The sequence below is a fragment of the Myotis nattereri genome (genome assembly GCF_964212035.1).
Source record: "Myotis nattereri genome assembly, chromosome: 10".
Lineage (NCBI taxonomy): Eukaryota > Metazoa > Chordata > Mammalia > Chiroptera > Vespertilionidae > Myotis > Myotis nattereri.
The window spans coordinates 76,691,629-76,706,733 of record NC_138085.1 but is presented as its reverse complement, the minus strand read 5'-3'; the positions used below and the strand labels follow the sequence as shown (position 1 = coordinate 76,706,733).

General features: G+C 45.8%; 1 protein-coding gene across 3 annotated transcripts in view; it reads right to left on the bottom strand.

Annotated features, from left to right (window-relative positions):
- The window catches only part of PUM2 (pumilio RNA binding family member 2), a 66,557-nt gene extending 58,655 nt beyond the window's left edge, over positions 1–7,902 (bottom strand). For 2 of the 3 annotated variants that reach the window (XM_081100923.1, XM_081100924.1), the window contains exon 1: positions 7,639–7,902. The gene's annotated coding sequence lies outside the window, so the exon portion shown is untranslated. The remainder of the gene's footprint in view (positions 1–7,638) is intronic. The other variant, XM_081100925.1, reaches the window with a different exon arrangement.
- Positions 7,903–15,105: the final 7,203 nt, after the last annotated feature.

Here is a 15,105-nt window from a genome sequence, read left to right as displayed (position 1 = left end):
GCTTCTGAACTTTGCATTTTTAGCACAAAAACAGACATAAACAATATAGAAGTAAAAAAGCATGGATGTGTCCTAATGAAACATTATTAACAGTGAAATCTGAATTTCATATATATTTAATGTGTCACAAAATTATTCTTTTGATTCCCTCCCCCCAATCATAGACAGAGGGCCAAACAAAAATGGACAGCGGGCCAGATCTGGCCTGCAGGTCATCGTTTGCTGACCTCTCCTTCAATGCATTTACTCTCTTGACTGCTTCACACAAAGAAAGTAGACAATCCACTCTCAAATATGAGGAAACCAACAGTTAAGCATCAGGGCTTCGTTTTCAACTTTTTCAATTATTCTATCTACATGCATTTTAAAAAATAATGAAGATTTCAGATCACATTTAACCAAAGGTGATTTTATTATTTTCTTTAAGCGATCAAGTAGGTTACAGGGAAAAAACTTTAAAACACTTTAGGGCAATGACTTTCTATCAGTGTGCTGCAAGAATTTTTAAAACATGCCCCCTGACTATTATTCACTGGCACTGACCCCTTTTCTTTTTCCTTAGACTGTCAAAAAAAAAAAAGAAAAAGAAAAAGAAAAAAGACAACAGCCAACACAATAATCAACAGCCATCTAGTGTGAATGAATCAAAATTATAGATTTTTTTTTTGCCAGATTGGCAACAAATATTTTTCTGATGTGCCACAGAAGTTTAGTAATTAGCTTATGTGTGCCATGAGATGAAAAGGGTTGAAAATAATAGGTTTAGAGTGCTACCATTTATTTCAAACAAAAGAAAGAGAATGGAGAACAAAATGGGCAAAACAATGGGACAAAAAGAAAATAAACACTTTCAACTCTCCTGCAATAGCCTCCATACTCCCATAATAAAGTTGAAGGGGCATGGTAACACATATGCCATAAATGGGACTCAAAATGCCAAACTGCTATGTCCGATATGGCTACAAATGTTGGTATCATCTTGACCGGGGTGGGGGTGGAGAGTAAGAATTTGGACATAAATTTGACAAGTTTAGATCTTAGGAAGGAAAAAGAACAATCTTTTCTTCTAATGAGCAACAGAATATCTAACAATCAGTTACATAATATTGAACTATGTTTACTTACAGAAAATGTATTCAGGAGTACTTATATATAGTACACAGTACTGCTTAGGGTGTAAAAGAAACTTTCCAATATTACTTCCTTTAATAATTAAACAATTAGCATTTGCTAATATAGAAGATACATAATAGAAACTTTTCTAGGGCTAAGAACCTGTGAAATCTTGAGATAAATTTGAATTAAAGTTAGTTTTTGAGGTTATAATTCTGCTTCCTAGCAAAAGAACAGTGTTTTACTAAATTCTAAAATCCAACATTACAGGCATACATCATTTTATTACAATTCCCTTTATTGCACTTCTCAAATGTGTTTTTACAATTTAAAGGCAAGACCCTTTATCAACAAAAAGATTACCACTTGCTTAATTGTGATACATGCTTTATTGTGGTGGTCTGGAACCAAACCAAAAATATCTCCAAGGTATGCCTGAAGCTAATTTTTCTGTAAGCAGCATTATTACTAATTATGTGAGAGAAAAAAAGATAAAAGTACATCAAATAACTTGGTTAAGTTCTGTCAGTTTTTAGATGTACTAATGTATGTTCCAAAACATTTACAAATAGTGTGAAGAACCAAGAACATGCATTAGTAAGTATTATACATTTATATCATTAAGAGCACTAATTTTTCTCAGTATCTGATGCAATTCCTCATCATCCTATATAATAAGATGCAATATGCAAATGGTCGTAACACCATGACGCGTCACGACCAGATCACAGATCAGCAGAAGAGAGGGGCTGCGGAGAGCTACGGGAGGGGGCAGGGCAGCAAGCTATTGGGGGGGGGGGGGCGGGGGGGGGCTACAGGAGGGCGGGGCAGCGGGTGGAAAGCTACTGGAGGGCAGCAGCGAGCTACTGGCGCAGGGCTACTAGTATACCTATAATAAAAAATAAGTTAGGAGAAAAACCCATTTAGAGCTACAATAAATGGTGTTAAAGCACTTTCTACCATATTACACTAATCACATTTTCAAATTAGTTTTATTTTAAGGCCATAGTAGAAATTAAACTCTGGTTAGAGGGGGTAGGGTAGAAACTGTGTGACAGCCACCTAAATGCTCAATACTGAATGAAAAATTTTAAGATATTTTATAAAATATAAATTCAGATCATGAAATCAACTAATATCTGTGGAGTGACCATACATGTCTTCATAGATATTAAATAAACAATGCTCATTTTAATAAAGAGACAATGAATAAGGTTATTCCTCAGACTTCTTGTAATGCTGAAGACACCAACATAAAATGACCGAAAGCAACTTCCCCTTGGCACTACTTCTCCAAATTAGTCCTCTAACACCTAGAGGCTGTTGCTACCTTGTCCATGAATTACAAAATTACACAAAAATATTAATTCAAATAAATGTAAGTCAGTACACACCAAGTACTATTTATAAAATATTACTATTATTGGATAGTCATTAAAAACACTACAAGGAGGCCCTAGCTGGTTTGGCTCAGTGGATAGAGTGTCGGCCTACTGACTGAAGGGTTCTGGGTTTGATTCCAGTCAAGGGCACATGCCTGGGTTGCGGGCTCAATCCCCAGTGTGGGGCGTGCAGGAGGCAGCCAATCAATGATTCTCTCTCATTACTGATGTTTTCATCTCTCTCCTCCCTTCCTCTCTGAAATCAATAAAAATATATTTAAAAACACACACACGGAGTGTTTTTAATGAACATCATCATTGAGCAAACAAACAGGTGCTGACATCCTTAAGAAGTACCTTGTCTCTTCAGTGTATTAAATCACTTCTACAAATTCATCAAGAAAATAAATGTTTAGCAGTGCTTTTTCTTATCCATGAGAAATGTAAACCTAAATCCAGATTTAAGTATTTATAGACCATTAATTAGCCTTCAAAGATTTAACATTAGAAATTTCTACTAATTACCAATACCAAGTAATTGAGTTGAATCAAACACTTTTCTAGTAATATTGGACAAGTCACTTAGGGAGTGGTTGAGTCAAGATCCATACCAACACATTTTGATATTTGCTACTTGTTTGTCCATGTACTTCATGGGGGAATTATGTGTGCTTGTTTTACTTGCATAAAGAACAATATTACTGACAACTATATTGAAGACAAGCTAAGTTTTACGACAAATTTGGCAAGAACGTGTTATCAAGCATCTTGTGGCCTCTATGGCGCCCAGGCCCGCAATACTGGGCCTCAATGGGGACCTGGGCATGCTGGTGAAGGCGGGCGAGGAAGGCAAGGATGACGGACGGCTTCAGGGAAGCAGAATATGCTGCCATCAACTCAGGTTGCACCAGATCAATTCCTGTCTGGACCACTTGGTAGAAAACAACCACCTCCATGCCCGCCTCCAGGAGCTGCTTGAGTCCAAGCAGCAGACTCTCCTTGAGCTCCAGCCCCTATGCTCCAGGAACCCCCAACCAGGCCCCAACCCTGATTCCCTGGGCTAGACTCTGGACTGGGCACTCACCACCTGACTTAAGATACCTTCTCAAGGGTTGGCCTACAGGTCCCCTGGTGGCTCTGCCTGCTTGATCCACTTTTCAGGTACTCCCCGCTGTGTGTCTGGGCCAACACCACCCCCATCCAACTTCCCTCTGGGGGTCAGGTGTGGGCCTGCAACCCAGCCACCTCGCCTCCTCAATTCCTGGGCACTCTCTCCCCAATTCCTGGGCACTCTCTCCCCAATTCCTGGGCACTCTCCCCCCAATTCCTGGGCACTCTCTCCCCAATTCCTGGGCACTCTCTACTTTGCCCAGGCCTTGAATGTCCTCAACAACAAAAAGTATTATCAATATACAGACTCCCAGAAACCAGAAATCTTCAGACTCTAGTTCAAATCTTCAAAGATTAGAAATTATATTATTCCAGCACCAGCACTGAGACATTAAATAAAAATTTACCAAACACTTCTGTGCAAGATGCTTTAGCTATTTGAGGATAATCTTACAGATAGTCTCAAGAAAGCAAAATAGGATAAATAAGTATACATATACTTACATATATGCAAAATATAAGGCCAAGAGAGTTTTTCCTTAAAATTCTTTCAAGGAGAATCAGCATATATTTGAGTCCTTACAATGTATCTTGGATTATAAGTCATTGTCTCAATTTAAGAAAATATTGTTTAGGGAAGTTCCTTTATTTTAAAAAACAAAATACTGCTTTGAGAAGATCTACACACTAAACCCCCTCAATCAATGTCAGTTTTTGATGCTTTTTAGATATCTGAAAGAAGCAGGTCAAATAGATGGTAATATAGATGACACGCTTTATAAAATTGTTAGATAATACAAAGTGGCTCTAATGAGTCAAAGATACACGTGGAATGACAAAGATATATTTTAAAATGAGCCTCCCCAAAACAGTATTTCTAAATTAGCATTATTTTGTTATTTACTAATCCATTACCCTAAAAGTGGAAGCAGACATTATATGTCTAATGATGTAATTTAATGAGAAACAGCACCACCACCTATAAAGAATTGTCTCAAAAACAAACACCCCACTAACTCAGTGTGGCCCAGCAGTTGAGCATCAACCCAATAACCAAGAGGTCACTGGTTTGATTCCTAGTCAGGGCACATGCCCGTTTGAGGAACTGATCCCCAGTACGGGGTATGCAGGAGGCAGCTGACTGATGATGTTTCTCTCTAGCTCTCTCCCTTCCACTCTCTAAAAATCAATAAAAACATATTTTTAAAAAAACCACTAAACTTCAATCTAACTAATGAAGCTGCCAGATCTAAATACTGGTTTATCAGAAATAGGACAGAGATAGAACAAAATCAATATATGATAGAAGAAAAGTAATTTCCCAGTCCAGAATTAAAAAAAAGTGGTAGGGGATGGAGGGAGGGGGGGAACCACCTGGTTTCACTAACATATCTATGACACGAAAGAAATTTTAAAGGGAGAGAAGACTATTATATATACAAAGAGGCTTAAAGATCAAATATGCTGTGTAAACCTAGTTTGAATCCTGAGTCTAACAAATTAACTATAAAATACTTTTTGGAGAAAATCAAGGAAATCTGAGCACAGACTGGGTATTAGATATTAAGGAAGGTGACACATGTTTTAGGCAAGTCTTCCAATTTTTCATTTGAGTTAAAAGAAAAAATCACCAAGGAAAAATATAACATTAACCTTATGTTTCTAAACATACTGCTACCTGAAACTCTGAGAAGAAAAAACATTTATCTTGCATCAACCTATGTAATAATGCTATACAGTGTTTCACTGGAAACGCTTAAAAATATTTCCATAAATTCACCTTTTACATTACAAAAGCAATATATTTTTAAATGAAAAAATGTCTATATTGCTAAACATAAAAATCTAATGTCAGAAACAAACTTACCCAGTTATAAATACAATTATTTCAATCACATCCATCAATAAAATGGCCTCAAACTGTGAAAGCCAAAGCCATGAGATACAAACATTCAGACACTTAAAATATCTGTAAGTCTTAAGAAAATGAAAAAAACACAATTTTCCTATCTTAGAAACCCAGCAAGTTTAAAGGTTATTGAATAAGGAAGCATGTAGAACGTGAGTTCAGGAGATAGGAAGCAACCTCCACTTAAAATTATGAAGATCCTGTCAGTGTCTATAAAAAGGAGACAGTCTGGGCACTGGCAAGATTGGCTCTGGACTCATACTTGGCCCGAGTCTCGGTTCAGAGTTATAATTACGTCTGCCAGCTACGATAAGTGCCTACACAGGAAGGCAAATTATCTCTCACCATCAGAAAGATTTATAAACAAGTATGAAAGGTTTAAGCATTAATATGTGTTAAGACTGCATTATTTGGTTTATGTACTTTTAATGCCAAAGAATAACTGACCTATTAAAGTGAAAACCTTGTTAAGTCCCATTTAAATATGGCAGTAATTTAGACTGTTTTTTAAAAGTAGAATCTTACTAAATATTGGGACATCTAAGAGAACTTTGGAGTCAGACAAATTAAGTTTAAAAAACTATGTATTAAAATTTACTTTGTTTGAAGATCAAGTATGCTAACAGAAAATCTAACTTGAAATAGCTAGACTTGTGAAAGAAAATGGACCTTTAAAAGCAAAAACTAAACAGCTTAAGAACCAGGTTTCTGATATATAACTTTAATTTTTTAAATTAGAGAAAACCTTTTCTGGTACAAAAACTGCCCTCAAGGACACCAAAAGATTCTAAATAACTTAATTTTACCCAAAATTGGAATTTTAAAGACATTCTTGCAATAAGGAAAATGCCAACAACCACTTATGATGACTGTGCAGGTGAAACAACTGATTTTTTTTTTTTAAAAGCAGGATATTAAACGACCAAGAACAAAAGCTTAGCCAATTAAAAATATGTATCTGTATCTTCACAGGATCCCTACGCAGAATTCCTTAAATCATCCTCAAATACGCCGGGGTCACATGGTGTGGTCATCTATTAAACATGAACCTCAGCAGTACACAGGCTTTTTAAACAGTAAACAAGCGTTTAAAATCCTTCGGTAATTCCCTTTATTAAAACTCTCGGCATACAATACCTTTGCAGGTATTCCATTTCTCTTACGCGTTTAAAAGCATTTTTTTTTCTAATAAAGCTCTCCCTAAAAACCTTTACTAGAAACATCTGTCGCCAGTTTTCTGAAGATAAAAAAAATCTCACGAAATACTAAGTCCGGATTTTAATTGACACGATTGTCTAATTACACCCATTGTGTCCGCGATACTGCCCCCCCCCCCCAAATACCAAAAGTTTAAATATGTGTTAGGAGCGTTAAGAAAAGTGCGTTTCCCCTAGCCATGTTCTCGGAAGCAGCACTAACTTTTACAAACGTGCTTGGGCATAAAACCTTCAACAATGTTTTCCCCTAAATGTAGCCCATGCAGACGGGAAGCTACGGCTACAAGGTCTGAAGCCGCCAATCTTTTCTTTGGCCCTAATTTGCATATCCTTGAGTCTCAGAATCTGTTCCAACAACAAAAACACAACATTCTTACTAAACGGCACCCAACCAGTCGAACCCAAGCCGCCGTTTCTCTCGTACCCACACCGGTCTGCCGCCAGCTTTGCTCGGGGCCGCGCTCGGGGCCTCGCGACTGCCCACACCTCCTCGCAGACCCACTCCTTCCCCTTCGCCCACTCCCCACACACGCGCTTCTCTGGACCCCCCCGGCCTCGCCCCGCTTCCCGAACCCGCGGCCGGCCGGCCGGGCGGACCGACAGACAGCCCCGTCTCCAACCTGAGAGCAGAGGGGGTCCCAGCGCCGCAAGGCTTCGGCGCAGGGGAGGGCAGGGAGCGGGAAAGCCGAGAGCCCCCGGCGCCCGGCGCACACCCCCTTCCGGCACCCCTCCCCCTGCATTGTGCGAGCGGGCCCAGGCCGCGGCCGTCCCGGGCCCCCGCAGGCCCCGTCCATCCTCCCCCCACCCCCACGGGGGGCTGCTCCCGCCGAGGCCGCCACACAAAGCCCGAGGCGCAGCCCCAGCGGCGCCAGAGCACGGAGAGAGGGAGCAAGGGCGACTGACTTACGGGGCTGCTGCGGCCGCGCTGCCTCAGCCGGGGACACCGACCGTTGGGCACACGGCGGCGTCGCTCTTAGACGTCCTCCCCTCCTCCGCCTCCGGTGGCGGCAAGATCTTCTTTCTCCACCTACCTCCCTCCCCCCCACCCCACCTCCTCCTTCTCCTCCCCCTCCTCCTCCTCCGAACCGCCGAGGTACCGAGGGTGAGACACAGAGACTCACAACAACATGGCTGCCGCCGCCGCCTCCCCTCCCCTCCCCTCCCCCCGCCCACCGGGCGCGCGCAAGGCACTCCGGGAGAAGGAGGAGGCGGGCGCTCGCCTCTCCGCGGCGTCCGACGCTGCTCCCGCGCTCCCGCCGGGGGCTCTGCGCGTGCGCACGCTCCCTTCGCTCGCACGTCTGGGCCGTCCCTCCGGCGCGCGCTCCCCGCCCTCACCTTGCGGGCTCGCGGCCGGTTCTGGGCTCCGCGGCGGCGCCTGGCTGTATTGTGCGCCGGGAGTGGGCGGCGCGGGCGCGGCGTTTCCGAACGCTGCGTTCGGCTGTCTTCCCGCGTGGGGCCTCGACTTCCGAGTTCGCTTCCCCTCCGCTTCCTCCCCGGGAGCTCGTTCTCCCCCAACCGCGATGTCCTTACTGCGCGCACGCCTCTTCCGGGGTGCTGGCACCCACAGGAGCCGGACCGTCATCCAGGCCTTTAGGTTTCACCCTTATCCTTTCTCCGCGTCAAGATTATGGAGGCGCATTTTTTTTTGTTTAATTTCAGAGAGAGAGAAATACAAATGATGAGAGAGAATCGGTGGTCGGCTGCCTCCTGCACAACCCCTGTTGCGGATTGAGCTTGCAACCCTGGCATGTGCCCTGACCTCCCGGTTCATGTCGATGCTCAACCACCAAGCTCACTGGCCAGCCTCTAGGAAGTCTTAATGCTTTTTGGGAAAGAGGGCCCTCATTTTTATTTTACCAATCATACAGCTCGTTTTATTTATGAAGTATTATCTCTATTTGAGAGAAGACTTTTTTACTACCATAATTCTTAGCACCTTTAAAACCAAAACATGTATTATAAATAGATGGGGGACATGCTATGCAACATTTCCCGAACAAATTTGACTCTGGAAACATTCCTTCGCAGAAAATCCCTTAGAGGTTTTGTGCTCTGCAGAACACGGGTGCAAGCCCAACCCTTTAGTGATCTGACTCCACCGATCGCGCTCCTGATGCCCTAAGCACAGTGAGCACTTGCTTGCCTCTGAGCCTTCACATATGCTTTGCAATCTGGCCCTGCTCATTAAGCACCTTCTCATTATAATTGGCTTCTCTGGTGGATTTGCCTACACGGTAAGGATGCACTCCTCTGCTACCATAAATATTAGATAGTTAAGGTGAACATTGTAATTGATGCCTCACACCCATCCTGATCACTTGGGAGCTTGTGAGACATGGAGAATCTTGGCCCAACTACAGACCTACTGATTCAGAATTTGCATTTTAACAAGATTCCTGGGTCATTCCTCTACATGATAAAAAGTTTAAGGAGCATGGGTAAACCAACCACAGTCGTTTTATTTGGCCTGATAGGAAGTGGCTTTGTAATGGGTGTATCATCTGTTCTGAGACACAAAGAGGTGCCAACTCAGAGCATCTATCTATACTAATAAAAGGGTAATATGCTAATTAGACTGGGAGACCTTCCAGGAGACTGGCCAGGGAGGGCAGTTGGGGGCCATGAGGCCGGCAGGGGAGGGCAGTTGGGGGCGATCAGGCAATCGTGATCCGTCCCCAATGTGTTAGGAATGTGTCTACATGGCCTGTTGAGACAAGTGGTTTTCAACCAGAGCTGCATATCAGGATCACCTGGGGAACATTTAAAATAGATCAACTCCTAGGGCCCAGCCCAGAGATGGGTGTAAGCTGAGGCCTGGATATTGATATTTTCAGAAAGCTCCTCAGTTGTTTGTAATATGTAGCTGTTGAGAACACCAGTTTAGACAGACTGCATCTTAGAGCAGAACGCCATTTTAATATTCCCTGTGCAAATGCCCTTTCCACTGGGACTGCTTATGAGACTTCTTGTAAACTTATTTTCTTTTTTAAAAAATATGTTTTTATTGATTTCAGAAAGGAAGAGAGAGAGAGAGAGAGAGAAACATCAATGATGAGAAAGAATCATTGATGGGCTGCCTCCTGCACACCCTGTACTGGAGATTGAGCCCGAAACCCAGGCATGTGCCTAGACTGGGAATCGAACCATAACCTCCTGGTTCATGGGTTGATGCACTCAATCTGTGCTGTTTTAAAAATACAGTGTTGAATTTGGCCTTACTTGAATTTAATAAAAGAAATAACTGAAGCAAATGCTCAGATGCATGTTCCTTCATTGCAAGAGAGATTGATTAATAAAAGGTTCCTCAAGGTTAAACAAGATTAGGTGGGGTTCTCCCAGCTTGTTATGGTTTCTCAGGGGGAAAATCCTGGGTATTCCTCCAATTGGGGCCTGCTGGAGAGTAGGACTTTTCTTGGCTTACAATAAGAAAGTTTAGGTCCTTAACACAGGGAGATCTATGACTGTCCAGTGTCTCTAAGGCCAGGGCAACTCTGGACCAGGAGGCTGATCTATCTCAGACATGCCACACTTCAATAATTCCCAGAGGACGACTTGCATACCATTGGGGTGACTCTGAGGCTGGGAGAAGGTGAGTCACGGAGTCAAATTACGCTCATAAATTCAAAAATAAATCACCATTAGTCCGTGGTGTCAAGGAAAATCGACTGGAATCCTGTACGTTATAGACTGCCAGGAAAGTATAGTATGCTTTCTAATTTTGTCATTAAACTAGAGATACATTCCGACAGGAATACAAAATATTATAGAAAATTTCCCAGTAGTGCAGCAGGCTCACTGTGTTATCGTGATTTATAAAGTGGACGGAAAAGGGGTGCTTTAATAAATCTAACCAAAAGTAACCTCGCAGGGTGACCTGATCATAAATGCCTACCTGGGCAGGTCATGGTAGGTAGTCATGCCCCAGACATATAACTTCTTTATTAAAAGGTTGAAGCAAGCTGTGTCCATGGTTCTTGGGGATCTAGGTTAACACACCTTTGAAATGCCCACCTCCATGTAATCTTTCATACAGTTGCTCACTCCTTAATTCCAAAGGTATAGCATAAACGGCAAAATTGTCATTTTTCCACAGCATTTAAGAGCTGGCTTCCCGGTATTGTCATCAATTTGGCTCACATAAAGTCTTATAAAAATTCTCTCCAAGTCTGGATGTTTCTTACGTTGACAATAATAAGAAATATATGTTTGGTCTTTATTGCCATTTCTGGAAGAGAGATCCCCAAACCCTTGGAATTTCCTTAGTGGAAGAGAACTGAAGATATCTTTTGTTCATAACAAATCCTTTTTTAATCACACTGAGTTTATGCTAATATGGTGACTTTTGGAAAGCCCCTGAAGATAGGGGCTGGTTGCCTGAGGAGCCAACCAGGTATTGAGAGAGTTGGAACTTTCAGCCCCATCCCCCACCTCTGGAGAGGAGTTGGAGGTTGAATTAATCACTAACTGCCAATGATACAATCTACCATGCCTACATAATGAGGCCTCTATAAAACCTCTAAACAATAGGGTTCTGAGAGCTACTAGATTGGTGAAGGTGGGGCTGCTGGGAGAGTGACACATCTGGATTGATTTCAGAGAGGAAGGGAGAGGGAGAGAGAGGTAGAAGCGTCAATGATGAGAGAGAATCATTGATCCGCTGCCTCTTGCCCCTTCCCTACTGGGGATTGAGCCTGCAACCTGGGCATGTGCCCTGACTAGGAATCGAACCATTACCTGATGGTTCATAGGTCGATGCTCAACCAATGCACCACACTGGCTGGATTCCTCTCTCTCTTACGAATCAATAAATAATAAAAAAATTAAGGGGTAGTAGAAGTGAGCCCGCGGGGCTGCATGGGCTCAGAGGCAAAAGAGGCCTTGGAGCTAGGAGAGAGAAAGGCAAAGGCAATAGCCTGGCGGCAGGGGTGGGGGGAGAGAAAGGGAAAGCAGAGCCATGCTCAGGGGCAGCTCCCAGGGAGTTCTTCACTGGCTTATTGTCTTGTTTTCCGCCCTGGAATGTAAGCTCCCTGGAGGCAGGGCTTTTGTCCTGTTTGCTGCTATAGCCCAGCTCCTACAGCAGTGCAGGACCTGGGGGAAGCACTTAAGATGTGTGGGAGGAGTGGATGAACTCCTCATGGGAAGGTGGCTGCTCACACTTGCCCAAGCATTTCTGGGAAAATGCATTTCTGGGAGGTGTTTCCTCCAGCCCCTCTGAGGAGACACGGGGAGGGAGGGCGCTACCTGGCTCTGCTCTGCCCTCACCAGAGTGGGCACGGCCCCCAGGGAAGTCAGATGAGCTGTGGGGGAGATGTTTATGTTTCTAGAAGTGCAGGCCGCTGGAAAAGGAGTCATCCAAACCTGTCCAGCGAGAGTGAGGGCAGGATTCTGCCCAGACTCGTAAAAATGAGAGAATCATGGGGGCCTCCCAAGTCTTGCTGTCCGTTCCAAGTGCGACCAGCAAAATGGACACGGTGGCAGCCCATAGAGCAGTAGTGTTCTTCTTCTTCTTCTTTTTTTTTTTTTTAATACAATGCTGATTTATTTTAAAATCCTCACTCAAGGATTTGTTTTTATTGATTTTAGAGAGAATGAGAGAGAGAGAACGAGAGAGAGAGAAGCATTGATCAGTTGCCTCCTGTATGCACCCTAAGGATCGAACCCATAACCTGGGTATGTGCCCTAACTGGGAATCGAACCCTCAGCCTTTCGGTGCACGGGATGAAGCTCTAACCAGCTGAGCCACACCCGCCAGGGCCCGTAGAGTTCTTACTGAAGGACCGGGACGCGGAGATAGTGAGGGCAATGGGCCACTGTCCCAGCACACAAGGACGTAGAAGCTGCACCGTACGCTGCTTTGCCACGAAACCGGTAGCTACAGGGAAGCAGGCCTTACTTTCAGAGTCACTCATTGACTCAGAAAGTATTTTTTTACTTCGTATATGTGCCAAGCATGGTTTTAGGCCTTAGAGGACTGTTCCAGGAGCTGGAGGTTCCTGGGATCTGGACCATGGGGCCACAGGGCGGGGCCCAGGTTGGCTCAGGAGAGCACCCAGCCTCCCTCCAGTTCAGCTCCTCCTTATTTCTCCACGGGGGAGGCAGCTGAGGACGGCCAGCCTGCCCCTCCACCTGCAGCAGAGATCAGCACGGCCTGTGTCACTGAGGCTGCCAGGAGGCACTGGGCAGCCTCTGGAGGTTCCCATCACTGCTCCTCACCAGGGGACCCCTCAGCCCCTGCTAACTGCTGCCAACGCCCCAGGGGAGGAAGGGCTGCCCCGTGCTCTGCAACCAGAGCTCCACCTGCTGATAGATTCTGTCCCTTCGCCACCCTGGAGCTGCCTCGGGCACTGGCTCTGTGGCTTGCTGGGGGCAAGGAAGACCTACCGCTGTGTCTAGGGGGGAAGCAGAAAATGGAAGATGTTTCTTCAGGGCGGGGCATTTGGGCGAGGCGACCTCCCGTAGCGTTGGGAGGGGGGCCAAATGATGAGCCAGTTGTGTCGGGAGTTTAGAATGGAGCTCAGCCCCTGACACTGGAGCCCGGGCACTGAGCCCAGGACCAGGCTGACACTGGCAAGGGGAGACCCACAGCATCGTCAGCGGGGCATGACAACCCTGAGGTCTTACAGGTGGGTCTCACTCATTCACCCGGAGACACGGGGGCCGCAGGCTCAGCTCAGACTTCCCGTGGGACTGCGGGAGCGGCAGGACTTCTGTGATGACTGCCTTGTCCCTGGCAGCTGGAGGGGGTGAAATCACCTGTAAACTCCTGGGTGCATACCCGAAACAGCTGGGTGAGGCTAAGAACACCCGAAGGCCGATGGGATCTGCTTTCCATAATTTGGCGCTCGCTGCCTGGCCCATGCCACCCATCCTGGGTTTTGGTTATGACCAGCCAGGGGGGCTGGGGCTGGCTCACAGGTAGGACTGTGGCGTTTCTTTGGGTCCTCTCCGGGGGAGCTTCCAGCCCTGCTGTTCTCTGACTCCAGGGAGGAGAGAGATATCTTCTGGGTTTGTAGACTTTGCAGTTTCTTTTCCTCTTTTCTAAAAAAATATGTTTTTTATTGGTTTCAGAGAGGAAGGGAGAGACATCAATGATGACAGAATCATGGATCTGCTGCCTCCTGCACGCCCCCTACTGGGGGTGGAGCCTGCAACCCGGGTACGCGCCCTGACCAGGAATGGAACCGTGACCTCCTGGTTCATGTGTTGATGCTCACCCACTGCGCTGCACCAGCCAGGCTCCGTTTCGCTCCGTTTCTCTCTAAGAATCCTCTGAGCTCTGGTGCAACACGCGGCCATCAGAGCATATTTGTACATGGAACTTGTGAGAGAGCCCAGGGCTGTTACGGGGCTGGCCAGAGGTCAGCGCTTGCAGAGTCTGGGCCCCAGGGGTGACCCTGAACAGCAGTTCTCCAGGCGGGGGAAGCTGGTGCGTGACAGGAAGAATATGTCAAACGGCCTGGGGCCTCAAAATACCTGGAGGGAGGTGCTGTCCATGGGGCTCCCTCCTCAGAAAGAGGGAGGTGGGACGTAGAGGAGGATCTTATTATTATTAAAAATTAGATTAAAAATTTTTAAATGAGGCCTGGGAATTGTGGTGAGACAAGCAGGGTTGCTCCAGGTGGTCAAGTGTTTCACAAAACGAGGGACATTTCTGCCTGGAGGCTGGCACCTCGGCACCTCAGTCAGCAGCCTTGGGAGGGTGCTGTTGGCACAGACACGCATTTTCACGAGGGGCGCACAGATGAGGCAGAGTCAGGCGCCTTCCTGCAGGACCTCGAGCAGGGGATACACGGGGTGAAGATGGCTGGCGCTAACCATTGGTTTGTGAGCACACATAGGGCGCTGCCTGAGAAGGCCCCCTACTACCTTAGGGTCGTTTGCAGGGCCCTGGAGCCTAGAGAAGGCAGGTGGGAGCAAGAGCAGGAAGTCTGACTTGGTGAAATTGCCTGTTGGTGCTGCCCCACCAGGCAGAAGCCCTCCTCACCCATCAGGCTTTAACCCAAGCCAGGCTGCCCCCCAGCATGGACACTCCCCCCACCCGCTTGGGCTGAGACACCAGCGTCAGCCAGCTGTTTCCCACGTGGCCCCTCCTGACCCAGTGAGGTGCCAACATCCCAGGACAGGTTACTCTTCCTAGTATGTTCTGGCGGCTGCAAAGTAGCATAGACTGGTGAGGTATAAACAACAGAAGACCGGAAGGCCGAGATCGGGGTGCCAGCATGTTGGGTTCTGGTGGAAACCCTCTCCCAGGTCTCAGACTGTGGACTCCTTTGCCGTGTCCTCACGTGGTGGAAAGAGAGCCAGGGAGTTCTGTGAGGTCCCTTTTGTAAGAACACGAAGCCCATTCACAAAGCCTTCACTTTCATAACCTAAC